At 47.2% G+C, this 23,600-nt stretch overlaps 42 non-coding genes across 42 annotated transcripts; all 42 read left to right on the top strand.

Moving 5' to 3' along the window:
• The first annotated feature begins 275 nt into the window (after nt 1–275).
• On the top strand, nt 276–347 carry TRNAP-AGG (transfer RNA proline (anticodon AGG)). The gene has a single exon. It is a non-coding gene; the product is annotated as a tRNA-Pro (tRNA).
• Nucleotides 348–733: 386 nt separating this feature from the next.
• On the top strand, nt 734–806 carry TRNAV-AAC (transfer RNA valine (anticodon AAC)). The gene has a single exon. It is a non-coding gene; the product is annotated as a tRNA-Val (tRNA).
• Nucleotides 807–1,101: 295 nt separating this feature from the next.
• Nucleotides 1,102–1,213, top strand: TRNAL-CAA (transfer RNA leucine (anticodon CAA)). Its single transcript has 2 exons — nt 1,102–1,139; nt 1,168–1,213. It is a non-coding gene; the product is annotated as a tRNA-Leu (tRNA).
• Nucleotides 1,214–2,142: 929 nt separating this feature from the next.
• Nucleotides 2,143–2,214, top strand: TRNAP-CGG (transfer RNA proline (anticodon CGG)). The gene has a single exon. It is a non-coding gene; the product is annotated as a tRNA-Pro (tRNA).
• A 384-nt stretch (nt 2,215–2,598) lies between these two features.
• Nucleotides 2,599–2,671, top strand: TRNAV-UAC (transfer RNA valine (anticodon UAC)). The gene has a single exon. It is a non-coding gene; the product is annotated as a tRNA-Val (tRNA).
• A 434-nt stretch (nt 2,672–3,105) lies between these two features.
• On the top strand, nt 3,106–3,177 carry TRNAP-AGG (transfer RNA proline (anticodon AGG)). The gene has a single exon. It is a non-coding gene; the product is annotated as a tRNA-Pro (tRNA).
• A 385-nt stretch (nt 3,178–3,562) lies between these two features.
• TRNAV-AAC (transfer RNA valine (anticodon AAC)) lies at nt 3,563–3,635 on the top strand. The gene has a single exon. It is a non-coding gene; the product is annotated as a tRNA-Val (tRNA).
• Nucleotides 3,636–3,930: 295 nt separating this feature from the next.
• TRNAL-CAA (transfer RNA leucine (anticodon CAA)) lies at nt 3,931–4,042 on the top strand. Its single transcript has 2 exons — nt 3,931–3,968; nt 3,997–4,042. It is a non-coding gene; the product is annotated as a tRNA-Leu (tRNA).
• A 940-nt stretch (nt 4,043–4,982) lies between these two features.
• Nucleotides 4,983–5,054, top strand: TRNAP-CGG (transfer RNA proline (anticodon CGG)). Its single transcript has one exon. It is a non-coding gene; the product is annotated as a tRNA-Pro (tRNA).
• A 384-nt stretch (nt 5,055–5,438) lies between these two features.
• On the top strand, nt 5,439–5,511 carry TRNAV-UAC (transfer RNA valine (anticodon UAC)). The gene has a single exon. It is a non-coding gene; the product is annotated as a tRNA-Val (tRNA).
• Nucleotides 5,512–5,945: 434 nt separating this feature from the next.
• On the top strand, nt 5,946–6,017 carry TRNAP-AGG (transfer RNA proline (anticodon AGG)). Its single transcript has one exon. It is a non-coding gene; the product is annotated as a tRNA-Pro (tRNA).
• A 385-nt stretch (nt 6,018–6,402) lies between these two features.
• On the top strand, nt 6,403–6,475 carry TRNAV-AAC (transfer RNA valine (anticodon AAC)). Its single transcript has one exon. It is a non-coding gene; the product is annotated as a tRNA-Val (tRNA).
• Nucleotides 6,476–6,770: 295 nt separating this feature from the next.
• Nucleotides 6,771–6,882, top strand: TRNAL-CAA (transfer RNA leucine (anticodon CAA)). Its single transcript has 2 exons — nt 6,771–6,808; nt 6,837–6,882. It is a non-coding gene; the product is annotated as a tRNA-Leu (tRNA).
• A 929-nt stretch (nt 6,883–7,811) lies between these two features.
• On the top strand, nt 7,812–7,883 carry TRNAP-CGG (transfer RNA proline (anticodon CGG)). Its single transcript has one exon. It is a non-coding gene; the product is annotated as a tRNA-Pro (tRNA).
• A 384-nt stretch (nt 7,884–8,267) lies between these two features.
• On the top strand, nt 8,268–8,340 carry TRNAV-UAC (transfer RNA valine (anticodon UAC)). The gene has a single exon. It is a non-coding gene; the product is annotated as a tRNA-Val (tRNA).
• A 434-nt stretch (nt 8,341–8,774) lies between these two features.
• On the top strand, nt 8,775–8,846 carry TRNAP-AGG (transfer RNA proline (anticodon AGG)). The gene has a single exon. It is a non-coding gene; the product is annotated as a tRNA-Pro (tRNA).
• Nucleotides 8,847–9,231: 385 nt separating this feature from the next.
• Nucleotides 9,232–9,304, top strand: TRNAV-AAC (transfer RNA valine (anticodon AAC)). Its single transcript has one exon. It is a non-coding gene; the product is annotated as a tRNA-Val (tRNA).
• Nucleotides 9,305–9,599: 295 nt separating this feature from the next.
• TRNAL-CAA (transfer RNA leucine (anticodon CAA)) lies at nt 9,600–9,711 on the top strand. Its single transcript has 2 exons — nt 9,600–9,637; nt 9,666–9,711. It is a non-coding gene; the product is annotated as a tRNA-Leu (tRNA).
• Nucleotides 9,712–10,651: 940 nt separating this feature from the next.
• Nucleotides 10,652–10,723, top strand: TRNAP-CGG (transfer RNA proline (anticodon CGG)). The gene has a single exon. It is a non-coding gene; the product is annotated as a tRNA-Pro (tRNA).
• A 384-nt stretch (nt 10,724–11,107) lies between these two features.
• On the top strand, nt 11,108–11,180 carry TRNAV-UAC (transfer RNA valine (anticodon UAC)). Its single transcript has one exon. It is a non-coding gene; the product is annotated as a tRNA-Val (tRNA).
• A 434-nt stretch (nt 11,181–11,614) lies between these two features.
• TRNAP-AGG (transfer RNA proline (anticodon AGG)) lies at nt 11,615–11,686 on the top strand. The gene has a single exon. It is a non-coding gene; the product is annotated as a tRNA-Pro (tRNA).
• Nucleotides 11,687–12,071: 385 nt separating this feature from the next.
• TRNAV-AAC (transfer RNA valine (anticodon AAC)) lies at nt 12,072–12,144 on the top strand. Its single transcript has one exon. It is a non-coding gene; the product is annotated as a tRNA-Val (tRNA).
• A 295-nt stretch (nt 12,145–12,439) lies between these two features.
• Nucleotides 12,440–12,551, top strand: TRNAL-CAA (transfer RNA leucine (anticodon CAA)). The gene is made up of 2 exons: nt 12,440–12,477; nt 12,506–12,551. It is a non-coding gene; the product is annotated as a tRNA-Leu (tRNA).
• Nucleotides 12,552–13,490: 939 nt separating this feature from the next.
• Nucleotides 13,491–13,562, top strand: TRNAP-CGG (transfer RNA proline (anticodon CGG)). The gene has a single exon. It is a non-coding gene; the product is annotated as a tRNA-Pro (tRNA).
• A 384-nt stretch (nt 13,563–13,946) lies between these two features.
• On the top strand, nt 13,947–14,019 carry TRNAV-UAC (transfer RNA valine (anticodon UAC)). The gene has a single exon. It is a non-coding gene; the product is annotated as a tRNA-Val (tRNA).
• Nucleotides 14,020–14,453: 434 nt separating this feature from the next.
• TRNAP-AGG (transfer RNA proline (anticodon AGG)) lies at nt 14,454–14,525 on the top strand. The gene has a single exon. It is a non-coding gene; the product is annotated as a tRNA-Pro (tRNA).
• Nucleotides 14,526–14,910: 385 nt separating this feature from the next.
• On the top strand, nt 14,911–14,983 carry TRNAV-AAC (transfer RNA valine (anticodon AAC)). Its single transcript has one exon. It is a non-coding gene; the product is annotated as a tRNA-Val (tRNA).
• Nucleotides 14,984–15,278: 295 nt separating this feature from the next.
• Nucleotides 15,279–15,390, top strand: TRNAL-CAA (transfer RNA leucine (anticodon CAA)). The gene is made up of 2 exons: nt 15,279–15,316; nt 15,345–15,390. It is a non-coding gene; the product is annotated as a tRNA-Leu (tRNA).
• Nucleotides 15,391–16,330: 940 nt separating this feature from the next.
• TRNAP-CGG (transfer RNA proline (anticodon CGG)) lies at nt 16,331–16,402 on the top strand. The gene has a single exon. It is a non-coding gene; the product is annotated as a tRNA-Pro (tRNA).
• Nucleotides 16,403–16,786: 384 nt separating this feature from the next.
• Nucleotides 16,787–16,859, top strand: TRNAV-UAC (transfer RNA valine (anticodon UAC)). The gene has a single exon. It is a non-coding gene; the product is annotated as a tRNA-Val (tRNA).
• A 434-nt stretch (nt 16,860–17,293) lies between these two features.
• On the top strand, nt 17,294–17,365 carry TRNAP-AGG (transfer RNA proline (anticodon AGG)). Its single transcript has one exon. It is a non-coding gene; the product is annotated as a tRNA-Pro (tRNA).
• Nucleotides 17,366–17,750: 385 nt separating this feature from the next.
• Nucleotides 17,751–17,823, top strand: TRNAV-AAC (transfer RNA valine (anticodon AAC)). The gene has a single exon. It is a non-coding gene; the product is annotated as a tRNA-Val (tRNA).
• A 295-nt stretch (nt 17,824–18,118) lies between these two features.
• On the top strand, nt 18,119–18,230 carry TRNAL-CAA (transfer RNA leucine (anticodon CAA)). Its single transcript has 2 exons — nt 18,119–18,156; nt 18,185–18,230. It is a non-coding gene; the product is annotated as a tRNA-Leu (tRNA).
• A 940-nt stretch (nt 18,231–19,170) lies between these two features.
• Nucleotides 19,171–19,242, top strand: TRNAP-CGG (transfer RNA proline (anticodon CGG)). Its single transcript has one exon. It is a non-coding gene; the product is annotated as a tRNA-Pro (tRNA).
• A 384-nt stretch (nt 19,243–19,626) lies between these two features.
• TRNAV-UAC (transfer RNA valine (anticodon UAC)) lies at nt 19,627–19,699 on the top strand. The gene has a single exon. It is a non-coding gene; the product is annotated as a tRNA-Val (tRNA).
• Nucleotides 19,700–20,133: 434 nt separating this feature from the next.
• On the top strand, nt 20,134–20,205 carry TRNAP-AGG (transfer RNA proline (anticodon AGG)). The gene has a single exon. It is a non-coding gene; the product is annotated as a tRNA-Pro (tRNA).
• A 385-nt stretch (nt 20,206–20,590) lies between these two features.
• On the top strand, nt 20,591–20,663 carry TRNAV-AAC (transfer RNA valine (anticodon AAC)). Its single transcript has one exon. It is a non-coding gene; the product is annotated as a tRNA-Val (tRNA).
• Nucleotides 20,664–20,958: 295 nt separating this feature from the next.
• Nucleotides 20,959–21,070, top strand: TRNAL-CAA (transfer RNA leucine (anticodon CAA)). The gene is made up of 2 exons: nt 20,959–20,996; nt 21,025–21,070. It is a non-coding gene; the product is annotated as a tRNA-Leu (tRNA).
• A 940-nt stretch (nt 21,071–22,010) lies between these two features.
• Nucleotides 22,011–22,082, top strand: TRNAP-CGG (transfer RNA proline (anticodon CGG)). Its single transcript has one exon. It is a non-coding gene; the product is annotated as a tRNA-Pro (tRNA).
• A 384-nt stretch (nt 22,083–22,466) lies between these two features.
• Nucleotides 22,467–22,539, top strand: TRNAV-UAC (transfer RNA valine (anticodon UAC)). Its single transcript has one exon. It is a non-coding gene; the product is annotated as a tRNA-Val (tRNA).
• Nucleotides 22,540–22,973: 434 nt separating this feature from the next.
• Nucleotides 22,974–23,045, top strand: TRNAP-AGG (transfer RNA proline (anticodon AGG)). Its single transcript has one exon. It is a non-coding gene; the product is annotated as a tRNA-Pro (tRNA).
• Nucleotides 23,046–23,430: 385 nt separating this feature from the next.
• Nucleotides 23,431–23,503, top strand: TRNAV-AAC (transfer RNA valine (anticodon AAC)). Its single transcript has one exon. It is a non-coding gene; the product is annotated as a tRNA-Val (tRNA).
• Nucleotides 23,504–23,600: the final 97 nt, after the last annotated feature.

Here is a 23,600-nt window from a genome sequence, read left to right as displayed (position 1 = left end):
TTGCTCGCCCTTTGCTCTGAAGGGTGGGCCTACTTCATGAAAGCAAGGAATGAGAGCAGAAATGCTTTTCTTGTCCTCACCGCAAGCAGACACTTAGAGAAAACAAACTGTCTGAAGGACAGAGGCTTTTTAATTTCTTGTTTGATGACGGCCATGGAAAAGACAGCAATCATATTGCAGAAGAGAGCAACATGTGCAGTTGCTTGCTTTGGGTGAAGCATTCACCGACTAGCTGCCACTAACCCCTGGAGCCATGTCAGAGGTGACTCTTGCGTGGCTCGTTGGTCTAGGGGTATGATTCTCGCTTAGGGTGCGAGAGGTCCCGGGTTCAAATCCCGGACGAGCCCTTTTTAGAGCTAAACATACAAATTGTACTAAAAACTGCACTATGCCTGACTATTTCTAGTAATACTCGGTGCATTGTTGCGCAACATATTCCTAACCTCAGAAGAAAAATGGATCACCGTGCTTTTTCTGCCTACCTGCTTAGTCTCAGTGTGTCCCAGGTGATGCTTTCCCAAGCTGTACTCGCAGACATTTAGGCATCAGATATTTGTCTGTCGATGCCTGCACAAGTAAATTTTGAATACGTCTAATTGCAAGCATGTTGGATGATATCTCTGAGGTTTTCACACTTGTTCTGCACATTCTGAGCCGCTGCTGATACAGCAGAATAGAAGTAGGGTGAAGCCTTGAGAGGAACTTTGCTTTAACAGTAGCAAGCAGCAAGGTCGTTTCTGTAGTGTAGTGGTCATCACGTTCGCCTAACACGCGAAAGGTCCCCGGTTCGAGACCGGGCAGAAACACTGAGCGTTGGCTGCTTTTATGTGCACACTCTAAAACCTTATTATCTGAATGCAAGTTTAAGAAGAGGTGGTCTTTGAAAACAGTGAGCCGTGGGAAACTTTCTTTACCTTTGCAAGACGAAACAAAGTTATCTGCATCCGTCATCTGGGGGTCGTTCTTGTGCCTATTTTTATTTTGTTTAAGCTATGTTGTATTGTTGGGGCCTTTACACCTGTGACATTGCTGTGAAGGTTGTAAGTGGAAACATTGGCAGGTGCAGATAGAAGAGTTAGACCTAAGCCCCCCTCATGAGCCGTCAGGATGGCCGAGTGGTCTAAGGTGCCAGACTCAAGAGAGCTTGATCTTCAGTGTAGCTGAGCCTTCTGGTCTCCTCATGGAGGCGTGGGTTCAAATCCCAATTCTGACAGGTCTCTTTTACACCCGTGAATCTTCCTGTTTTTTGCAGTGCGTTCCCGGCAAACACCACAATCTTTGCAGGAACCTGTAGCATGTGAAGAGAAATCCACCAACAATCAGGCTGGGCCCTCAATCACAATTCCATGGATTTCTGGAAATGACACCTCAGGCACACCTTCCATTAAATTTGCACTCCATCACAGTAACTGCCATGCTGGGTTTCTAACTAAGCAGTTGATCCCATCATTTGTTGTGAGGCTCTCCTGCCACCTTTTGGGCAGAGAAGGCACTGTCCCTGCAAAAACACAGGCAGACATGTTCAACAGGGCTTCCTGGTTATGTGGGAGGAGCAGAATGCCATTGGTCCCCCCTTGCAAATTCTAATTTACATAAGGAAGACAGAGAGGTAGCTGGGAGTAGGCACTGCACACGGGCATTGCACTCTCTCTTATGATTTGCAGCCAATTCTAGATTGAGGCAGGAGGAAAGGAGGTGACTCGCCCAACAATGGCTATACTGAGAAGTCAGCCACTCTGGGTCTCCCAGGTGAGTGTTTCAGGCCTGTGAGCCACTCATATAAATCTCGCCTGATCGAGCCTGATCGAGCGCGTTTGAATCCAAATATCAAACCCCTCTTTCTCAGGCGCAGGAAATGGTGGGCCCTTCATTGCTTCTGGTGTGGAAGTCTATGGGGCAAGGGTCCAGGACTTGCAGAGGAGAACAATTGCCAGAAAGTGCTTGCTGTTCTCATCTGTGCCTTTTTTCTGCTCACTGGCTGATAGGAGATTGGCTGCCCCCTTTCTTGCTAGAGTGAAAAAACAACAACTTGAGAGAAAACATGACGTTTTGAGGCTCACTTAGAGGGAGACTAGCCAAATAGCCCTGCTTTTTTTCTGAAAGACGCTTCAGAAATTGTTCAAAATGTCTCCTGGCCACTCAGGCTCGTTGGTCTAGGGGTATGATTCTCGCTTCGGGTGCGAGAGGTCCTGGGTTCAAATCCCGGACGAGCCCATGCTGTGGACATTTTCAGGATGCTTGTAATATAGGAGCATTTCTTCTTTTCAATGCTATAAGACGCTGTGTATGTCGAGAAAGTTCCTTACCCTGCACGCTATTTTCCACTTGTGGCGGGATAAAGGAGTGCAGGACTTCTTTGCAACTGCTTTTCTGGGCCAGACCAGCATGGTAGGAACATTACATGCATAGTGTTTTTCTAGTGTAATTTCAGGATATGGTTTCAAAATCGCCTCTTGGAATAAAAGTGGTCCTCATTCCTGTCTTCCAAAGAAATAGAGACCGGGTAAGGAGAGCCCAACTTTGAGCTTCAAGGACATTGGCCCTTAGTCTGTGCATTCCAGCCCAATACATGCCAACAAGATTCCTGAGTTAGTGTCTGTTTCTGTAGTGTAGTGGTTATCACGTTCGCCTTACACGCGAAAGGTCCCTGGTTCGAGACCGGGCAGAAACAGCGTTTTGCTGTTTTTAACAGTGTTTGCCTTTACTGGCTGACTTTATAGGAAAGCTGAGATAATAGAGGCTGTCTATCCCTCACCAACCTGACGTAGTGTGCTCCAGGGATCTCAGTGACAGCTCGAAAAGAGAAGTGACGATAGCTTGCGCCATTCGCTTGCTCGCCCTTTGCTCTGAAGGGTGGGCCTACTTCATGAAAGCAAGGAATGAGAGCAGAAATGCTTTTCTTGTCCTCACCGCAAGCAGACACTTAGAGAAAACAAACTGTCTGAAGGACAGAGGCTTTTTAATTTCTTGTTTGATGACGGCCATGGAAAAGACAGCAATCATATTGCAGAAGAGAGCAACATGTGCAGTTGCTTGCTTTGGGTGAAGCATTCACCGACTAGCTGCCACTAACCCCTGGAGCCATGTCAGAGGTGACTCTTGCGTGGCTCGTTGGTCTAGGGGTATGATTCTCGCTTAGGGTGCGAGAGGTCCCGGGTTCAAATCCCGGACGAGCCCTTTTTAGAGCTAAACATACAAATCGTACTAAAAATGCACTATGCCTGACTATTTCTAGTAATACTCGGTGCATTGTTGCGCAACATATTCCTAACCTCAGAAGAAAAATGGATCACCGTGCTTTTTCTGCCTACCTGCTTAGTCTCAGTGTGTCCCAGGTGATGCTTTCCCAAGCTGTACTCGCAGACATTTAGGCATCAGATATTTGTCTGTCGATGCCTGCACAAGTACATTTTGAATACGTCTAATTGCAAGCATGTTGGATGATATCTCTGAGGTTTTCACACTTGTTCTGCACATTCTGAGCCGCTGCTGATACAGCAGAATAGAAGTAGGGTGAAGCCTTGAGAGGAACTTTGCTTTAACAGTAGCAAGCAGCAAGGTTGTTTCTGTAGTGTAGTGGTCATCACGTTCGCCTAACACGCGAAAGGTCCCCGGTTTGAGACCGGGCAGAAACACTGAGCGTTGGCTGCTTTTATGTGCACACTCTAAAACCTTATTATCTGAATGCAAGTTTAAGAAGAGGTGGTCTTTGAACACAGTGAGCCGTGGGAAACTTTCTTTACCTTTGCAAGACGAAACAAAGTTATCTGCATCCGTCATCTGGGGGTCGTTCTTGTGCCTATTTTTATTTTATTTAAGCTATGTTGTATTGTTGGGGCCTTTACACCTGTGACATTGCTGTGAAGGTTGTAAGTGGAAACATTGGCAGGTGCAGATAGAAGAGTTAGACCTAAGCCCCCCTCATGAGCCGTCAGGATGGCCGAGTGGTCTAAGGTGCCAGACTCAAGAGAGCTTGATCTTCAGTGTAGCTGAGCCTTCTGGTCTCCTCATGGAGGCGTGGGTTCAAATCCCAATTCTGACAGGTCCCTTTTACACCCGTGAATCTTCCTGTTTTTTGCAGTGCGTTCCCGGCAAACACCACAATCTTTGCAGGAACCTGTAGCATGTGAAGAGAAATCCACCAACAATCAGGCTGGGCCCTCAATCACAATTCCATGGATTTCTGGAAATGACACCTCAGGCACACCTTCCATTAAATTTGCACTCCATCACAGTAACTGCCATGCTGGGTTTCTAACTAAGCAGTTGATCCCATCATTTGTTGTGAGGCTCTCCTGCCACCTTTTGGGCAGAGAAGGCACTGTCCCTGCAAAAACACAGGCAGACATGTTCAACAGGGCTTCCTGGTTATGTGGGAGGAGCAGAATGCCATTGGTCCCCCCTTGCAAATTCTAATTTACATAAGGAAGACAGAGAGGTAGCTGGGAGTAGGCACTGCACACGGGCATTGCACTCTCTCTTATGATTTGCAGCCAATTCTAGATTGAGGCAGGAGGAAAGGAGGTGACTCGCCCAACAATGGCTATACTGAGAAGTCAGCCACTCTGGGTCTCCCAGGTGAGTGTTTCAGGCCTGTGAGCCACTCATATAAATCTCGCCTGATCGAGCCTGATCGAGCGCTGAGCGAGCGCGTTTGAATCCAAATATCAAACCCCTCTTTCTCAGGCGCAGGAAATGGTGGGCCCTTCATTGCTTCTGGTGTGGAAGTCTATGGGGCAAGGGTCCAGGACTTGCAGAGGAGAACAATTGCCAGAAAGTGCTTGCTGTTCTCATCTGTGCCTTTTTTCTGCTCACTGGCTGATAGGAGATTGGCTGCCCCCTTTCTTGCTAGAGTGAAAAAACAACAACTTGAGAGAAAACATGACGTTTTGAGGCTCACTTAGAGGGAGACTAGCCAAATAGCCCTGCTTTTTTTCTGAAAGACGCTTCAGAAATTGTTCAAAATGTCTCCTGGCCACTCAGGCTTGTTGGTCTAGGGGTATGATTCTCGCTTCGGGTGCGAGAGGTCCCGGGTTCAAATCCCGGACGAGCCCATGCTGTGGACATTTTCAGGATGCTTGTAATATAGGAGCATTTCTTCTTTTCAATGCTATAAGACGCTGTGTATGTCGAGAAAGTTCCTTACCCTGCACGCTATTTTCCACTTGTGGCGGGATAAAGGAGTGCAGGACTTCTTTGCAACTGCTTTTCTGGGCCAGACCAGCATGGTAGGAACATTACATGCATAGTGTTTTTCTAGTGTAATTTCAGGATATGGTTTCAAAATCGCCTCTTGGAATAAAAGTGGTCCTCATTCCTGTCTTCCAAAGAAATAGAGACCGGGTAAGGAGAGCCCAACTTTGAGCTTCAAGGACATTGGCCCTTAGTCTGTGCATTCCAGCCCAATACATGCCAACAAGATTCCTGAGTTAGTGTCTGTTTCTGTAGTGTAGTGGTTATCACGTTCGCCTTACACGCGAAAGGTCCCTGGTTCGAGACCGGGCAGAAACAGCGTTTTGCTGTTTTTAACAGTGTTTGCCTTTACTGGCTGACTTTATAGGAAAGCTGAGATAATAGAGGCTGTCTATCCCTCACCAACCTGACGTAGTGTGCTCCAGGGATCTCAGTGACAGCTCGAAAAGAGAAGTGACGATAGCTTGCGCCATTCGCTTGCTCGCCCTTTGCTCTGAAGGGTGGGCCTACTTCATGAAAGCAAGGAATGAGAGCAGAAATGCTTTTCTTGTCCTCACCGCAAGCAGACACTTAGAGAAAACAAACTGTCTGAAGGACAGAGGCTTTTTAATTTCTTGTTTGATGACGGCCATGGAAAAGACAGCAATCATATTGCAGAAGAGAGCAACATGTGCAGTTGCTTGCTTTGGGTGAAGCATTCACGGACTAGCTGCCACTAACCCCTGGAGCCATGTCAGAGGTGACTCTTGCGTGGCTCGTTGGTCTAGGGGTATGATTCTCGCTTAGGGTGCGAGAGGTCCCGGGTTCAAATCCCGGACGAGCCCTTTTTAGAGCTAAACATACAAATTGTACTAAAAATGCACTATGCCTGACTATTTCTAGTAATACTCGGTGCATTGTTGCGCAACATATTCCTAACCTCAGAAGAAAAATGGATCACCGTGCTTTTTCTGCCTACCTGCTTAGTCTCAGTGTGTCCCAGGTGATGCTTTCCCAAGCTGTACTCGCAGACATTTAGGCATCAGATATTTGTCTGTCGATGCCTGCACAAGTAAATTTTGAATACGTCTAATTGCAAGCATGTTGGATGATATCTCTGAGGTTTTCACACTTGTTCTGCACATTCTGAGCCGCTGCTGATACAGCAGAATAGAAGTAGGGTGAAGCCTTGAGAGGAACTTTGCTTTAACAGTAGCAAGCAGCAAGGTCGTTTCTGTAGTGTAGTGGTCATCACGTTCGCCTAACACGCGAAAGGTCCCCGGTTCGAGACCGGGCAGAAACACTGAGCGTTGGCTGCTTTTATGTGCACACTCTAAAACCTTATTATCTGAATGCAAGTTTAAGAAGAGGTGGTCTTTGAAAACAGTGAGCCGTGGGAAACTTTCTTTACCTTTGCAAGACGAAACAAAGTTATCTGCATCCGTCATCTGGGGGTCGTTCTTGTGCCTATTTTTATTTTGTTTAAGCTATGTTGTATTGTTGGGGCCTTTACACCTGTGACATTGCTGTGAAGGTTGTAAGTGGAAACATTGGCAGGTGCAGATAGAAGAGTTAGACCTAAGCCCCCCTCATGAGCCGTCAGGATGGCCGAGTGGTCTAAGGTGCCAGACTCAAGAGAGCTTGATCTTCAGTGTAGCTGAGCCTTCTGGTCTCCTCATGGAGGCGTGGGTTCAAATCCCAATTCTGACAGGTCCCTTTTACACCCGTGAATCTTCCTGTTTTTTGCAGTGCGTTCCCGGCAAACACCACAATCTTTGCAGGAACCTGTAGCATGTGAAGAGAAATCCACCAACAATCAGGCTGGGCCCTCAATCACAATTCCATGGATTTCTGGAAATGACACCTCAGGCACACCTTCCATTAAATTTGCACTCCATCACAGTAACTGCCATGCTGGGTTTCTAACTAAGCAGTTGATCCCATCATTTGTTGTGAGGCTCTCCTGCCACCTTTTGGGCAGAGAAGGCACTGTCCCTGCAAAAACACAGGCAGACATGTTCAACAGGGCTTCCTGGTTATGTGGGAGGAGCAGAATGCCATTGGTCCCCCCTTGCAAATTCTAATTTACATAAGGAAGACAGAGAGGTAGCTGGGAGTAGGCACTGCACACGGGCATTGCACTCTCTCTTATGATTTGCAGCCAATTCTAGATTGAGGCAGGAGGAAAGGAGGTGACTCGCCCAACAATGGCTATACTGAGAAGTCAGCCACTCTGGGTCTCCCAGGTGAGTGTTTCAGGCCTGTGAGCCACTCATATAAATCTCGCCTGATCGAGCCTGATCGAGCGCGTTTGAATCCAAATATCAAACCCCTCTTTCTCAGGCGCAGGAAATGGTGGGCCCTTCATTGCTTCTGGTGTGGAAGTCTATGGGGCAAGGGTCCAGGACTTGCAGAGGAGAACAATTGCCAGAAAGTGCTTGCTGTTCTCATCTGTGCCTTTTTTCTGCTCACTGGCTGATAGGAGATTGGCTGCCCCCTTTCTTGCTAGAGTGAAAAAACAACAACTTGAGAGAAAACATGACGTTGTGAGGCTCACTTAGAGGGAGACTAGCCAAATAGCCCTGCTTTTTTTCTGAAAGACGCTTCAGAAATTGTTCAAAATGTCTCCTGGCCACTCAGGCTCGTTGGTCTAGGGGTATGATTCTCGCTTCGGGTGCGAGAGGTCCTGGGTTCAAATCCCGGACGAGCCCATGCTGTGGACATTTTCAGGATGCTTGTAATATAGGAGCATTTCTTCTTTTCAATGCTATAAGACGCTGTGTATGTCGAGAAAGTTCCTTACCCTGCACGCTATTTTCCACTTGTGGCGGGATAAAGGAGTGCAGGACTTCTTTGCAACTGCTTTTCTGGGCCAGACCAGCATGGTAGGAACATTACATGCATAGTGTTTTTCTAGTGTAATTTCAGGATATGGTTTCAAAATCGCCTCTTGGAATAAAAGTGGTCCTCATTCCTGTCTTCCAAAGAAATAGAGACCGGGTAAGGAGAGCCCAACTTTGAGCTTCAAGGACATTGGCCCTTAGTCTGTGCATTCCAGCCCAATACATGCCAACAAGATTCCTGAGTTAGTGTCTGTTTCTGTAGTGTAGTGGTTATCACGTTCGCCTTACACGCGAAAGGTCCCTGGTTCGAGACCGGGCAGAAACAGCGTTTTGCTGTTTTTAACAGTGTTTGCCTTTACTGGCTGACTTTATAGGAAAGCTGAGATAATAGAGGCTGTCTATCCCTCACCAACCTGACGTAGTGTGCTCCAGGGATCTCAGTGACAGCTCGAAAAGAGAAGTGACGATAGCTTGCACCATTCGCTTGCTCGCCCTTTGCTCTGAAGGGTGGGCCTACTTCATGAAAGCAAGGAATGAGAGCAGAAATGCTTTTCTTGTCCTCACCGCAAGCAGACACTTAGAGAAAACAAACTGTCTGAAGGACAGAGGCTTTTTAATTTCTTGTTTGATGACGGCCATGGAAAAGACAGCAATCATATTGCAGAAGAGAGCAACATGTGCAGTTGCTTGCTTTGGGTGAAGCATTCACCGACTAGCTGCCACTAACCCCTGGAGCCATGTCAGAGGTGACTCTTGCGTGGCTCGTTGGTCTAGGGGTATGATTCTCGCTTAGGGTGCGAGAGGTCCCGGGTTCAAATCCCGGACGAGCCCTTTTTAGAGCTAAACATACAAATCGTACTAAAAATGCACTATGCCTGACTATTTCTAGTAATACTCGGTGCATTGTTGCGCAACATATTCCTAACCTCAGAAGAAAAATGGATCACCGTGCTTTTTCTGCCTACCTGCTTAGTCTCAGTGTGTCCCAGGTGATGCTTTCCCAAGCTGTACTCGCAGACATTTAGGCATCAGATATTTGTCTGTCGATGCCTGCACAAGTACATTTTGAATACGTCTAATTGCAAGCATGTTGGATGATATCTCTGAGGTTTTCACACTTGTTCTGCACATTCTGAGCCGCTGCTGATACAGCAGAATAGAAGTAGGGTGAAGCCTTGAGAGGAACTTTGCTTTAACAGTAGCAAGCAGCAAGGTTGTTTCTGTAGTGTAGTGGTCATCACGTTCGCCTAACACGCGAAAGGTCCCCGGTTCGAGACCGGGCAGAAACACTGAGCGTTGGCTGCTTTTATGTGCACACTCTAAAACCTTATTATCTGAATGCAAGTTTAAGAAGAGGTGGTCTTTGAACACAGTGAGCCGTGGGAAACTTTCTTTACCTTTGCAAGACGAAACAAAGTTATCTGCATCCGTCATCTGGGGGTCGTTCTTGTGCCTATTTTTATTTTATTTAAGCTATGTTGTATTGTTGGGGCCTTTACACCTGTGACATTGCTGTGAAGGTTGTAAGTGGAAACATTGGCAGGTGCAGATAGAAGAGTTAGACCTAAGCCCCCCTCATGAGCCGTCAGGATGGCCGAGTGGTCTAAGGTGCCAGACTCAAGAGAGCTTGATCTTCAGTGTAGCTGAGCCTTCTGGTCTCCTCATGGAGGCGTGGGTTCAAATCCCAATTCTGACAGGTCCCTTTTACACCCGTGAATCTTCCTGTTTTTTGCAGTGCGTTCCCGGCAAACACCACAATCTTTGCAGGAACCTGTAGCATGTGAAGAGAAATCCACCAACAATCAGGCTGGGCCCTCAATCACAATTCCATGGATTTCTGGAAATGACACCTCAGGCACACCTTCCATTAAATTTGCACTCCATCACAGTAACTGCCATGCTGGGTTTCTAACTAAGCAGTTGATCCCATCATTTGTTGTGAGGCTCTCCTGCCACCTTTTGGGCAGAGAAGGCACTGTCCCTGCAAAAACACAGGCAGACATGTTCAACAGGGCTTCCTGGTTATGTGGGAGGAGCAGAATGCCATTGGTCCCCCCTTGCAAATTCTAATTTACATAAAGAAGACAGAGAGGTAGCTGGGAGTAGGCACTGCACACGGGCATTGCACTCTCTCTTATGATTTGCAGACAATTCTAGATTGAGGCAGGAGGAAAGGAGGTGACTCGCCCAACAATGGCTATACTGAGAAGTCAGCCACTCTGGGTCTCCCAGGTGAGTGTTTCAGGCCTGTGAGCCACTCATATAAATCTCGCCTGATCGAGCCTGATCGAGCGCTGAGCGAGCGCGTTTGAATCCAAATATCAAACCCCTCTTTCTCAGGCGCAGGAAATGGTGGGCCCTTCATTGCTTCTGGTGTGGAAGTCTATGGGGCAAGGGTCCAGGACTTGCAGAGGAGAACAATTGCCAGAAAGTGCTTGCTGTTCTCATCTGTGCCTTTTTTCTGCTCACTGGCTGATAGGAGATTGGCTGCCCCCTTTCTTGCTAGAGTGAAAAAACAACAACTTGAGAGAAAACATGACGTTGTGAGGCTCACTTAGAGGGAGACTAGCCAAATAGCCCTGCTTTTTTTCTGAAAGACGCTTCAGAAATTGTTCAAAATGTCTCCTGGCCACTCAGGCTCGTTGGTCTAGGGGTATGATTCTTGCTTCGGGTGCGAGAGGTCCTGGGTTCAAATCCCGGACGAGCCCATGCTGTGGACATTTTCAGGATGCTTGTAATATAGGAGCATTTCTTCTTTTCAAATGCTATAGACGCTGTGTATGTCGAGAAAGTTCCTTACCCTGCACGCTATTTTTCCACTTGTGCGGGATAAAGGAGTGCAGGACTTCTTTGCAACTGCTTTTCTGGGCCAGACCAGCATGGTAGGAACATTACATGCATAGTGTTTTTCTAGTGTAATTTCAGGATATGGTTTCAAAATCGCCTCTTGGAATAAAAGTGGTCCTCATTCCTGTCTTCCAAAGAAATAGAGACCGGGTAAGGAGAGCCCAACTTTGAGCTTCAAGGACATTGGCCCTTAGTCTGTGCATTCCAGCCCAATACATGCCAACAAGATTCCTGAGTTAGTGTCTGTTTCTGTAGTGTAGTGGTTATCACGTTTGCCTTACACGCGAAAGGTCCCTGGTTCGAGACCGGGCAGAAACAGCGTTTTGCTGTTTTTAACAGTGTTTGCCTTTACTGGCTGACTTTATAGGAAAGCTGAGATAATAGAGGCTGTCTATCCCTCACCAACCTGACGTAGTGTGCTCCAGGGATCTCAGTGACAGCTCGAAAAGAGAAGTGACGATAGCTTGCACCATTCGCTTGCTCGCCCTTTGCTCTGAAGGGTGGGCCTACTTCATGAAAGCAAGGAATGAGAGCAGAAATGCTTTTCTTGTCCTCACCGCAAGCAGACACTTAGAGAAAACAAACTGTCTGAAGGACAGAGGCTTTTTAATTTCTTGTTTGATGACGGCCATGGAAAAGACAGCAATCATATTGCAGAAGAGAGCAACATGTGCAGTTGCTTGCTTTGGGTGAAGCATTCACCGACTAGCTGCCACTAACCCCTGGAGCCATGTCAGAGGTGACTCTTGCGTGGCTCGTTGGTCTAGGGGTATGATTCTCGCTTAGGGTGCGAGAGGTCCCGGGTTCAAATCCCGGATGAGCCCTTTTTAGAGCTAAACATACAAATCGTACTAAAAATGCACTATGCCTGACTATTTCTAGTAATACTCGGTGCATTGTTGCGCAACATATTCCTAACCTCAGAAGAAAAATGGATCACCGTGCTTTTTCTGCCTACCTGCTTAGTCTCAGTGTGTCCCAGGTGATGCTTTCCCAAGCTGTACTCGCAGACATTTAGGCATCAGATATTTGTCTGTCGATGCCTGCACAAGTACATTTTGAATACGTCTAATTGCAAGCATGTTGGATGATATCTCTGAGGTTTTCACACTTGTTCTGCACATTCTGAGCCGCTGCTGATACAGCAGAATAGAAGTAGGGTGAAGCCTTGAGAGGAACTTTGCTTTAACAGTAGCAAGCAGCAAGGTTGTTTCTGTAGTGTAGTGGTCATCACGTTCGCCTAACACGCGAAAGGTCCCCGGTTCGAGACCGGGCAGAAACACTGAGCGTTGGCTGCTTTTATGTGCACACTCTAAAACCTTATTATCTGAATGCAAGTTTAAGAAGAGGTGGTCTTTGAACACAGTGAGCCGTGGGAAACTTTCTTTACCTTTGCAAGACGAAACAAAGTTATCTGCATCCGTCATCTGGGGGTCGTTCTTGTGCCTATTTTTATTTTATTTAAGCTATGTTGTATTGTTGGGGCCTTTACACCTGTGACATTGCTGTGAAGGTTGTAAGTGGAAACATTGGCAGGTGCAGATAGAAGAGTTAGACCTAAGCCCCCCTCATGAGCCGTCAGGATGGCCGAGTGGTCTAAGGTGCCAGACTCAAGAGAGCTTGATCTTCAGTGTAGCTGAGCCTTCTGGTCTCCTCATGGAGGCGTGGGTTCAAATCCCAATTCTGACAGGTCCCTTTTACACCCGTGAATCTTCCTGTTTTTTGCAGTGCGTTCCCGGCAAACACCACAATCTTTGCAGGAACCTGTAGCATGTGAAGAGAAATCCACCAACAATCAGGCTGGGCCCTCAATCACAATTCCATGGATTTCTGGAAATGACACCTCAGGCACACCTTCCATTAAATTTGCACTCCATCACAGTAACTGCCATGCTGGGTTTCTAACTAAGCAGTTGATCCCATCATTTGTTGTGAGGCTCTCCTGCCACCTTTTGGGCAGAGAAGGCACTGTCCCTGCAAAAACACAGGCAGACATGTTCAACAGGGCTTCCTGGTTATGTGGGAGGAGCAGAATGCCATTGGTCCCCCCTTGCAAATTCTAATTTACATAAGGAAGACAGAGAGGTAGCTGGGAGTAGGCACTGCACACGGGCATTGCACTCTCTCTTATGATTTGCAGCCAATTCTAGATTGAGGCAGGAGGAAAGGAGGTGACTCGCCCAACAATGGCTATACTGAGAAGTCAGCCACTCTGGGTCTCCCAGGTGAGTGTTTCAGGCCTGTGAGCCACTCATATAAATCTCGCCTGATCGAGCCTGATCGAGCGCTGTGCGAGCGCGTTTGAATCCAAATATCAAACCCCTCTTTCTCAGGCGCAGGAAATGGTGGGCCCTTCATTGCTTCTGGTGTGGAAGTCTATGGGGCAAGGGTCCAGGACTTGCAGAGGAGAACAATTGCCAGAAAGTGCTTGCTGTTCTCATCTGTGCCTTTTTTCTGCTCACTGGCTGATAGGAGATTGGCTGCCCCCTTTCTTGCTAGAGTGAAAAAACAACAACTTGAGAGAAAACATGACGTTTTGAGGCTCACTTAGAGGGAGACTAGCCAAATAGCCCTGCTTTTTTCTGAAAGACGCTTCAGAAATTGTTCAAAATGTCTCCTGGCCACTCAGGCTTGTTGGTCTAGGGGTATGATTCTCGCTTCGGGTGCGAGAGGTCCCGGGTTCAAATCCCGGACGAGCCCATGCTGTGGACATTTTCAGGATGCTTGTAATATAGGAGCATTTCTTCTTTTCAATGCTATAAGACGCTGTGTATGTCGAGAAAGTTCCTTACCCTGCACGCTATTTTCCACTTGTGGCGGGATAAAGGAGTGCAGGACTTCTTTGCAACTGCTTTTCTGGGCCAGACCAGCATGGTAGGAACATTACATGCATAGTGTTTTTCTAGTGTAATTTCAGGATATGGTTTCAAAATCGCCTCTTGGAATAAAAGTGGTCCTCATTCCTGTCTTCCAAAGAAATAGAGACCGGGTAAGGAGAGCCCAACTTTGAGCTTCAAGGACATTGGCCCTTAGTCTGTGCATTCCAGCCCAATACATGCCAACAAGATTCCTGAGTTAGTGTCTGTTTCTGTAGTGTAGTGGTTATCACGTTCGCCTTACACGCGAAAGGTCCCTGGTTCGAGACCGGGCAGAAACAGCGTTTTGCTGTTTTTAACAGTGTTTGCCTTTACTGGCTGACTTTATAGGAAAGCTGAGATAATAGAGGCTGTCTATCCCTCACCAACCTGACGTAGTGTGCTCCAGGGATCTCAGTGACAGCTCGAAAAGAGAAGTGACGATAGCTTGCGCCATTCGCTTGCTCGCCCTTTGCTCTGAAGGGTGGGCCTACTTCATGAAAGCAAGGAATGAGAGCAGAAATGCTTTTCTTGTCCTCACCGCAAGCAGACACTTAGAGAAAACAAACTGTCTGAAGGACAGAGGCTTTTTAATTTCTTGTTTGATGACGGCCATGGAAAAGACAGCAATCATATTGCAGAAGAGAGCAACATGTGCAGTTGCTTGCTTTGGGTGAAGCATTCACCGACTAGCTGCCACTAACCCCTGGAGCCATGTCAGAGGTGACTCTTGCGTGGCTCGTTGGTCTAGGGGTATGATTCTCGCTTAGGGTGCGAGAGGTCCCGGGTTCAAATCCCGGACGAGCCCTTTTTAGAGCTAAACATACAAATCGTACTAAAAATGCACTATGCCTGACTATTTCTAGTAATACTCGGTGCATTGTTGCGCAACATATTCCTAACCTCAGAAGAAAAATGGATCACCGTGCTTTTTCTGCCTACCTGCTTAGTCTCAGTGTGTCCCAGGTGATGCTTTCCCAAGCTGTACTCGCAGACATTTAGGCATCAGATATTTGTCTGTCGATGCCTGCACAAGTACATTTTGAATACGTCTAATTGCAAGCATGTTGGATGATATCTCTGAGGTTTTCACACTTGTTCTGCACATTCTGAGCCGCTGCTGATACAGCAGAATAGAAGTAGGGTGAAGCCTTGAGAGGAACTTTGCTTTAACAGTAGCAAGCAGCAAGGTCGTTTCTGTAGTGTAGTGGTCATCACGTTCGCCTAACACGCGAAAGGTCCCCGGTTCGAGACCGGGCAGAAACACTGAGCGTTGGCTGCTTTTATGTGCACACTCTAAAACCTTATTATCTGAATGCAAGTTTAAGAAGAGGTGGTCTTTGAACACAGTGAGCCGTGGGAAACTTTCTTTACCTTTGCAAGACGAAACAAAGTTATCTGCATCCGTCATCTGGGGGTCGTTCTTGTGCCTATTTTTATTTTATTTAAGCTATGTTGTATTGTTGGGGCCTTTACACCTGTGACATTGCTGTGAAGGTTGTAAGTGGAAACATTGGCAGGTGCAGATAGAAGAGTTAGACCTAAGCCCCCCTCATGAGCCGTCAGGATGGCCGAGTGGTCTAAGGTGCCAGACTCAAGAGAGCTTGATCTTCAGTGTAGCTGAGCCTTCTGGTCTCCTCATGGAGGTGTGGGTTCAAATCCCAATTCTGACAGGTCCCTTTTACACCCGTGAATCTTCCTGTTTTTTGCAGTGCGTTCCCGGCAAACACCACAATCTTTGCAGGAACCTGTAGCATGTGAAGAGAAATCCACCAACAATCAGGCTGGGCCCTCAATCACAATTCCATGGATTTCTGGAAATGACACCTCAGGCACACCTTCCATTAAATTTGCACTCCATCACAGTAACTGCCATGCTGGGTTTCTAACTAAGCAGTTGATCCCATCATTTGTTGTGAGGCTCTCCTGCCACCTTTTGGGCAGAGAAGGCACTGTCCCTGCAAAAACACAGGCAGACATGTTCAACAGGGCTTCCTGGTTATGTGGGAGGAGCAGAATGCCATTGGTCCCCCCTTGCAAATTCTAATTTACATAAGGAAGACAGAGAGGTAGCTGGGAGTAGGCACTGCACACGGGCATTGCACTCTCTCTTATGATTTGCAGCCAATTCTAGATTGAGGCAGGAGGAAAGGAGGTGACTCGCCCAACAATGGCTATACTGAGAAGTCAGCCACTCTGGGTCTCCCAGGTGAGTGTTTCAGGCCTGTGAGCCACTCATATAAATCTCGCCTGATCGAGCCTGATCGAGCGCTGAGCGAGCGCGTTTGAATCCAAATATCAAACCCCTCTTTCTCAGGCGCAGGAAATGGTGGGCCCTTCATTGCTTCTGGTGTGGAAGTCTATGGGGCAAGGGTCCAGGACTTGCAGAGGAGAACAATTGCCAGAAAGTGCTTGCTGTTCTCATCTGTGCCTTTTTTCTGCTCACTGGCTGATAGGAGATTGGCTGCCCCCTTTCTTGCTAGAGTGAAAAAACAACAACTTGAGAGAAAACATGACGTTTTGAGGCTCACTTAGAGGGAGACTAGCCAAATAGCCCTGCTTTTTTTCTGAAAGACGCTTCAGAAATTGTTCAAAATGTCTCCTGGCCACTCAGGCTTGTTGGTCTAGGGGTATGATTCTCGCTTCGGGTGCGAGAGGTCCCGGGTTCAAATCCCGGACGAGCCCATGCTGTGGACATTTTCAGGATGCTTGTAATATAGGAGCATTTCTTCTTTTCAATGCTATAAGACGCTGTGTATGTCGAGAAAGTTCCTTACCCTGCACGCTATTTTCCACTTGTGGCGGGATAAAGGAGTGCAGGACTTCTTTGCAACTGCTTTTCTGGGCCAGACCAGCATGGTAGGAACATTACATGCATAGTGTTTTTCTAGTGTAATTTCAGGATATGGTTTCAAAATCGCCTCTTGGAATAAAAGTGGTCCTCATTCCTGTCTTCCAAAGAAATAGAGACCGGGTAAGGAGAGCCCAACTTTGAGCTTCAAGGACATTGGCCCTTAGTCTGTGCATTCCAGCCCAATACATGCCAACAAGATTCCTGAGTTAGTGTCTGTTTCTGTAGTGTAGTGGTTATCACGTTCGCCTTACACGCGAAAGGTCCCTGGTTCGAGACCGGGCAGAAACAGCGTTTTGCTGTTTTTAACAGTGTTTGCCTTTACTGGCTGACTTTATAGGAAAGCTGAGATAATAGAGGCTGTCTATCCCTCACCAACCTGACGTAGTGTGCTCCAGGGATCTCAGTGACAGCTCGAAAAGAGAAGTGACGATAGCTTGCGCCATTCGCTTGCTCGCCCTTTGCTCTGAAGGGTGGGCCTACTTCATGAAAGCAAGGAATGAGAGCAGAAATGCTTTTCTTGTCCTCACCGCAAGCAGACACTTAGAGAAAACAAACTGTCTGAAGGACAGAGGCTTTTTAATTTCTTGTTTGATGACGGCCATGGAAAAGACAGCAATCATATTGCAGAAGAGAGCAACATGTGCAGTTGCTTGCTTTGGGTGAAGCATTCACCGACTAGCTGCCACTAACCCCTGGAGCCATGTCAGAGGTGACTCTTGCGTGGCTCGTTGGTCTAGGGGTATGATTCTCGCTTAGGGTGCGAGAGGTCCCGGGTTCAAATCCCGGACGAGCCCTTTTTAGAGCTAAACATACAAATTGTACTAAAAATGCACTATGCCTGACTATTTCTAGTAATACTCGGTGCATTGTTGCGCAACATATTCCTAACCTCAGAAGAAAAATGGATCACCGTGCTTTTTCTGCCTACCTGCTTAGTCTCAGTGTGTCCCAGGTGATGCTTTCCCAAGCTGTACTCGCAGACATTTAGGCATCAGATATTTGTCTGTCGATGCCTGCACAAGTAAATTTTGAATACGTCTAATTGCAAGCATGTTGGATGATATCTCTGAGGTTTTCACACTTGTTCTGCACATTCTGAGCCGCTGCTGATACAGCAGAATAGAAGTAGGGTGAAGCCTTGAGAGGAACTTTGCTTTAACAGTAGCAAGCAGCAAGGTCGTTTCTGTAGTGTAGTGGTCATCACGTTCGCCTAACACGCGAAAGGTCCCCGGTTCGAGACCGGGCAGAAACACTGAGCGTTGGCTGCTTTTATGTGCACACTCTAAAACCTTATTATCTGAATGCAAGTTTAAGAAGAGGTGGTCTTTGAAAACAGTGAGCCGTGGGAAACTTTCTTTACCTTTGCAAGACGAAACAAAGTTATCTGCATCCGTCATCTGGGGGTCGTTCTTGTGCCTATTTTTATTTTGTTTAAGCTATGTTGTATTGTTGGGGCCTTTACACCTGTGACATTGCTGTGAAGGTTGTAAGTGGAAACATTGGCAGGTGCAGATAGAAGAGTTAGACCTAAGCCCCCCTCATGAGCCGTCAGGATGGCCGAGTGGTCTAAGGTGCCAGACTCAAGAGAGCTTGATCTTCAGTGTAGCTGAGCCTTCTGGTCTCCTCATGGAGGCGTGGGTTCAAATCCCAATTCTGACAGGTCCCTTTTACACCCGTGAATCTTCCTGTTTTTTGCAGTGCGTTCCCGGCAAACACCACAATCTTTGCAGGAACCTGTAGCATGTGAAGAGAAATCCACCAACAATCAGGCTGGGCCCTCAATCACAATTCCATGGATTTCTGGAAATGACACCTCAGGCACACCTTCCATTAAATTTGCACTCCATCACAGTAACTGCCATGCTGGGTTTCTAACTAAGCAGTTGATCCCATCATTTGTTGTGAGGCTCTCCTGCCACCTTTTGGGCAGAGAAGGCACTGTCCCTGCAAAAACACAGGCAGACATGTTCAACAGGGCTTCCTGGTTATGTGGGAGGAGCAGAATGCCATTGGTCCCCCCTTGCAAATTCTAATTTACATAAGGAAGACAGAGAGGTAGCTGGGAGTAGGCACTGCACACGGGCATTGCACTCTCTCTTATGATTTGCAGCCAATTCTAGATTGAGGCAGGAGGAAAGGAGGTGACTCGCCCAACAATGGCTATACTGAGAAGTCAGCCACTCTGGGTCTCCCAGGTGAGTGTTTCAGGCCTGTGAGCCACTCATATAAATCTCGCCTGATCGAGCCTGATCGAGCGCTGTGCGAGCGCGTTTGAATCCAAATATCAAACCCCTCTTTCTCAGGCGCAGGAAATGGTGGGCCCTTCATTGCTTCTGGTGTGGAAGTCTATGGGGCAAGGGTCCAGGACTTGCAGAGGAGAACAATTGCCAGAAAGTGCTTGCTGTTCTCATCTGTGCCTTTTTTCTGCTCACTGGCTGATAGGAGATTGGCTGCCCCCTTTCTTGCTAGAGTGAAAAAACAACAACTTGAGAGAAAACATGACGTTGTGAGGCTCACTTAGAGGGAGACTAGCCAAATAGCCCTGCTTTTTTTCTGAAAGACGCTTCAGAAATTGTTCAAAATGTCTCCTGGCCACTCAGGCTCGTTGGTCTAGGGGTATGATTCTCGCTTCGGGTGCGAGAGGTCCTGGGTTCAAATCCCGGACGAGCCCATGCTGTGGACATTTTCAGGATGCTTGTAATATAGGAGCATTTCTTCTTTTCAATGCTATAAGACGCTGTGTATGTCGAGAAAGTTCCTTACCCTGCACGCTATTTTCCACTTGTGGCGGGATAAAGGAGTGCAGGACTTCTTTGCAACTGCTTTTCTGGGCCAGACCAGCATGGTAGGAACATTACATGCATAGTGTTTTTCTAGTGTAATTTCAGGATATGGTTTCAAAATCGCCTCTTGGAATAAAAGTGGTCCTCATTCCTGTCTTCCAAAGAAATAGAGACCGGGTAAGGAGAGCCCAACTTTGAGCTTCAAGGACATTGGCCCTTAGTCTGTGCATTCCAGCCCAATACATGCCAACAAGATTCCTGAGTTAGTGTCTGTTTCTGTAGTGTAGTGGTTATCATGTTCGCCTTACACGCGAAAGGTCCCTGGTTCGAGACCGGGCAGAAACAGCGTTTTGCTGTTTTTAACAGTGTTTGCCTTTACTGGCTGACTTTATAGGAAAGCTGAGATAATAGAGGCTGTCTATCCCTCACCAACCTGACGTAGTGTGCTCCAGGGATCTCAGTGACAGCTCGAAAAGAGAAGTGACGATAGCTTGCACCATTCGCTTGCTCGCCCTTTGCTCTGAAGGGTGGGCCTACTTCATGAAAGCAAGGAATGAGAGCAGAAATGCTTTTCTTGTCCTCACCGCAAGCAGACACTTAGAGAAAACAAACTGTCTGAAGGACAGAGGCTTTTTAATTTCTTGTTTGATGACGGCCATGGAAAAGACAGCAATCATATTGCAGAAGAGAGCAACATGTGCAGTTGCTTGCTTTGGGTGAAGCATTCACCGACTAGCTGCCACTAACCCCTGGAGCCATGTCAGAGGTGACTCTTGCGTGGCTCGTTGGTCTAGGGGTATGATTCTCGCTTAGGGTGCGAGAGGTCCCGGGTTCAAATCCCGGACGAGCCCTTTTTAGAGCTAAACATACAAATCGTACTAAAAATGCACTATGCCTGACTATTTCTAGTAATACTCGGTGCATTGTTGCGCAACATATTCCTAACCTCAGAAGAAAAATGGATCACCGTGCTTTTTCTGCCTACCTGCTTAGTCTCAGTGTGTCCCAGGTGATGCTTTCCCAAGCTGTACTCGCAGACATTTAGGCATCAGATATTTGTCTGTCGATGCCTGCACAAGTACATTTTGAATACGTCTAATTGCAAGCATGTTGGATGATATCTCTGAGGTTTTCACACTTGTTCTGCACATTCTGAGCCGCTGCTGATACAGCAGAATAGAAGTAGGGTGAAGCCTTGAGAGGAACTTTGCTTTAACAGTAGCAAGCAGCAAGGTCGTTTCTGTAGTGTAGTGGTCATCACGTTCGCCTAACACGCGAAAGGTCCCCGGTTCGAGACCGGGCAGAAACACTGAGCGTTGGCTGCTTTTATGTGCACACTCTAAAACCTTATTATCTGAATGCAAGTTTAAGAAGAGGTGGTCTTTGAACACAGTGAGCCGTGGGAAACTTTCTTTACCTTTGCAAGACGAAACAAAGTTATCTGCATCCGTCATCTGGGGGTCGTTCTTGTGCCTATTTTTATTTTATTTAAGCTATGTTGTATTGTTGGGGCCTTTACACCTGTGACATTGCTGTGAAGGTTGTAAGTGGAAACATTGGCAGGTGCAGATAGAAGAGTTAGACCTAAGCCCCCCTCATGAGCCGTCAGGATGGCCGAGTGGTCTAAGGTGCCAGACTCAAGAGAGCTTGATCTTCAGTGTAGCTGAGCCTTCTGGTCTCCTCATGGAGGCGTGGGTTCAAATCCCAATTCTGACAGGTCCCTTTTACACCCGTGAATCTTCCTGTTTTTTGCAGTGCGTTCCCGGCAAACACCACAATCTTTGCAGGAACCTGTAGCATGTGAAGAGAAATCCACCAACAATCAGGCTGGGCCCTCAATCACAATTCCATGGATTTCTGGAAATGACACCTCAGGCACACCTTCCATTAAATTTGCACTCCATCACAGTAACTGCCATGCTGGGTTTCTAACTAAGCAGTTGATCCCATCATTTGTTGTGAGGCTCTCCTGCCACCTTTTGGGCAGAGAAGGCACTGTCCCTGCAAAAACACAGGCAGACATGTTCAACAGGGCTTCCTGGTTATGTGGGAGGAGCAGAATGCCATTGGTCCCCCCTTGCAAATTCTAATTTACATAAGGAAGACAGAGAGGTAGCTGGGAGTAGGCACTGCACACGGGCATTGCACTCTCTCTTATGATTTGCAGACAATTCTAGATTGAGGCAGGAGGAAAGGAGGTGACTCGCCCAACAATGGCTATACTGAGAAGTCAGCCACTCTGGGTCTCCCAGGTGAGTGTTTCAGGCCTGTGAGCCACTCATATAAATCTCGCCTGATCGAGCCTGATCGAGCGCTGAGCGAGCGCGTTTGAATCCAAATATCAAACCCCTCTTTCTCAGGCGCAGGAAATGGTGGGCCCTTCATTGCTTCTGGTGTGGAAGTCTATGGGGCAAGGGTCCAGGACTTGCAGAGGAGAACAATTGCCAGAAAGTGCTTGCTGTTCTCATCTGTGCCTTTTTTCTGCTCACTGGCTGATAGGAGATTGGCTGCCCCCTTTCTTGCTAGAGTGAAAAAACAACAACTTGAGAGAAAACATGACGTTGTGAGGCTCACTTAGAGGGAGACTAGCCAAATAGCCCTGCTTTTTTTCTGAAAGACGCTTCAGAAATTGTTCAAAATGTCTCCTGGCCACTCAGGCTCGTTGGTCTAGGGGTATGATTCTTGCTTCGGGTGCGAGAGGTCCTGGGTTCAAATCCCGGACGAGCCCATGCTGTGGACATTTTCAGGATGCTTGTAATATAGGAGCATTTCTTCTTTTCAATGCTATAAGACGCTGTGTATGTCGAGAAAGTTCCTTACCCTGCACGCTATTTTCCACTTGTGGCGGGATAAAGGAGTGCAGGACTTCTTTGCAACTGCTTTTCTGGGCCAGACCAGCATGGTAGGAACATTACATGCATAGTGTTTTTCTAGTGTAATTTCAGGATATGGTTTCAAAATCGCCTCTTGGAATAAAAGTGGTCCTCATTCCTGTCTTCCAAAGAAATAGAGACCGGGTAAGGAGAGCCCAACTTTGAGCTTCAAGGACATTGGCCCTTAGTCTGTGCATTCCAGCCCAATACATGCCAACAAGATTCCTGAGTTAGTGTCTGTTTCTGTAGTGTAGTGGTTATCACGTTTGCCTTACACGCGAAAGGTCCCTGGTTCGAGACCGGGCAGAAACAGCGTTTTGCTGTTTTTAACAGTGTTTGCCTTTACTGGCTGACTTTATAGGAAAGCTGAGATAATAGAGGCTGTCTATCCCTCACCAACCTGACGTAGTGTGCTCCAGGGATCTCAGTGACAGCTCGAAAAGAGAAGTGACGATAGCTTGCACCATTCGCTTGCTCGCCCTTTGCTCTGAAGGGTGGGCCTACTTCATGAAAGCAAGGAATGAGAGCAGAAATGCTTTTCTTGTCCTCACCGCAAGCAGACACTTAGAGAAAACAAACTGTCTGAAGGACAGAGGCTTTTTAATTTCTTGTTTGATGACGGCCATGGAAAAGACAGCAATCATATTGCAGAAGAGAGCAACATGTGCAGTTGCTTGCTTTGGGTGAAGCATTCACCGACTAGCTGCCACTAACCCCTGGAGCCATGTCAGAGGTGACTCTTGCGTGGCTCGTTGGTCTAGGGGTATGATTCTCGCTTAGGGTGCGAGAGGTCCCGGGTTCAAATCCCGGATGAGCCCTTTTTAGAGCTAAACATACAAATCGTACTAAAAATGCACTATGCCTGACTATTTCTAGTAATACTCGGTGCATTGTTGCGCAACATATTCCTAACCTCAGAAGAAAAATGGATCACCGTGCTTTTTCTGCCTACCTGCTTAGTCTCAGTGTGTCCCAGGTGATGCTTTCCCAAGCTGTACTCGCAGACATTTAGGCATCAGATATTTGTCTGTCGATGCCTGCACAAGTACATTTTGAATACGTCTAATTGCAAGCATGTTGGATGATATCTCTGAGGTTTTCACACTTGTTCTGCACATTCTGAGCCGCTGCTGATACAGCAGAATAGAAGTAGGGTGAAGCCTTGAGAGGAACTTTGCTTTAACAGTAGCAAGCAGCAAGGTTGTTTCTGTAGTGTAGTGGTCATCACGTTCGCCTAACACGCGAAAGGTCCCCGGTTCGAGACCGGGCAGAAACACTGAGCGTTGGCTGCTTTTATGTGCACACTCTAAAACCTTATTATCTGAATGCAAGTTTAAGAAGAGGTGGTCTTTGAACACAGTGAGCCGTGGGAA

Source organism: Lissotriton helveticus, chromosome 10 (genome assembly GCF_964261635.1).
Source record: "Lissotriton helveticus chromosome 10, aLisHel1.1, whole genome shotgun sequence".
Classification (NCBI taxonomy): Eukaryota; Metazoa; Chordata; class Amphibia; order Caudata; family Salamandridae; genus Lissotriton; species Lissotriton helveticus.
This window is presented reverse-complemented; position numbering and strand designations above follow the sequence as displayed.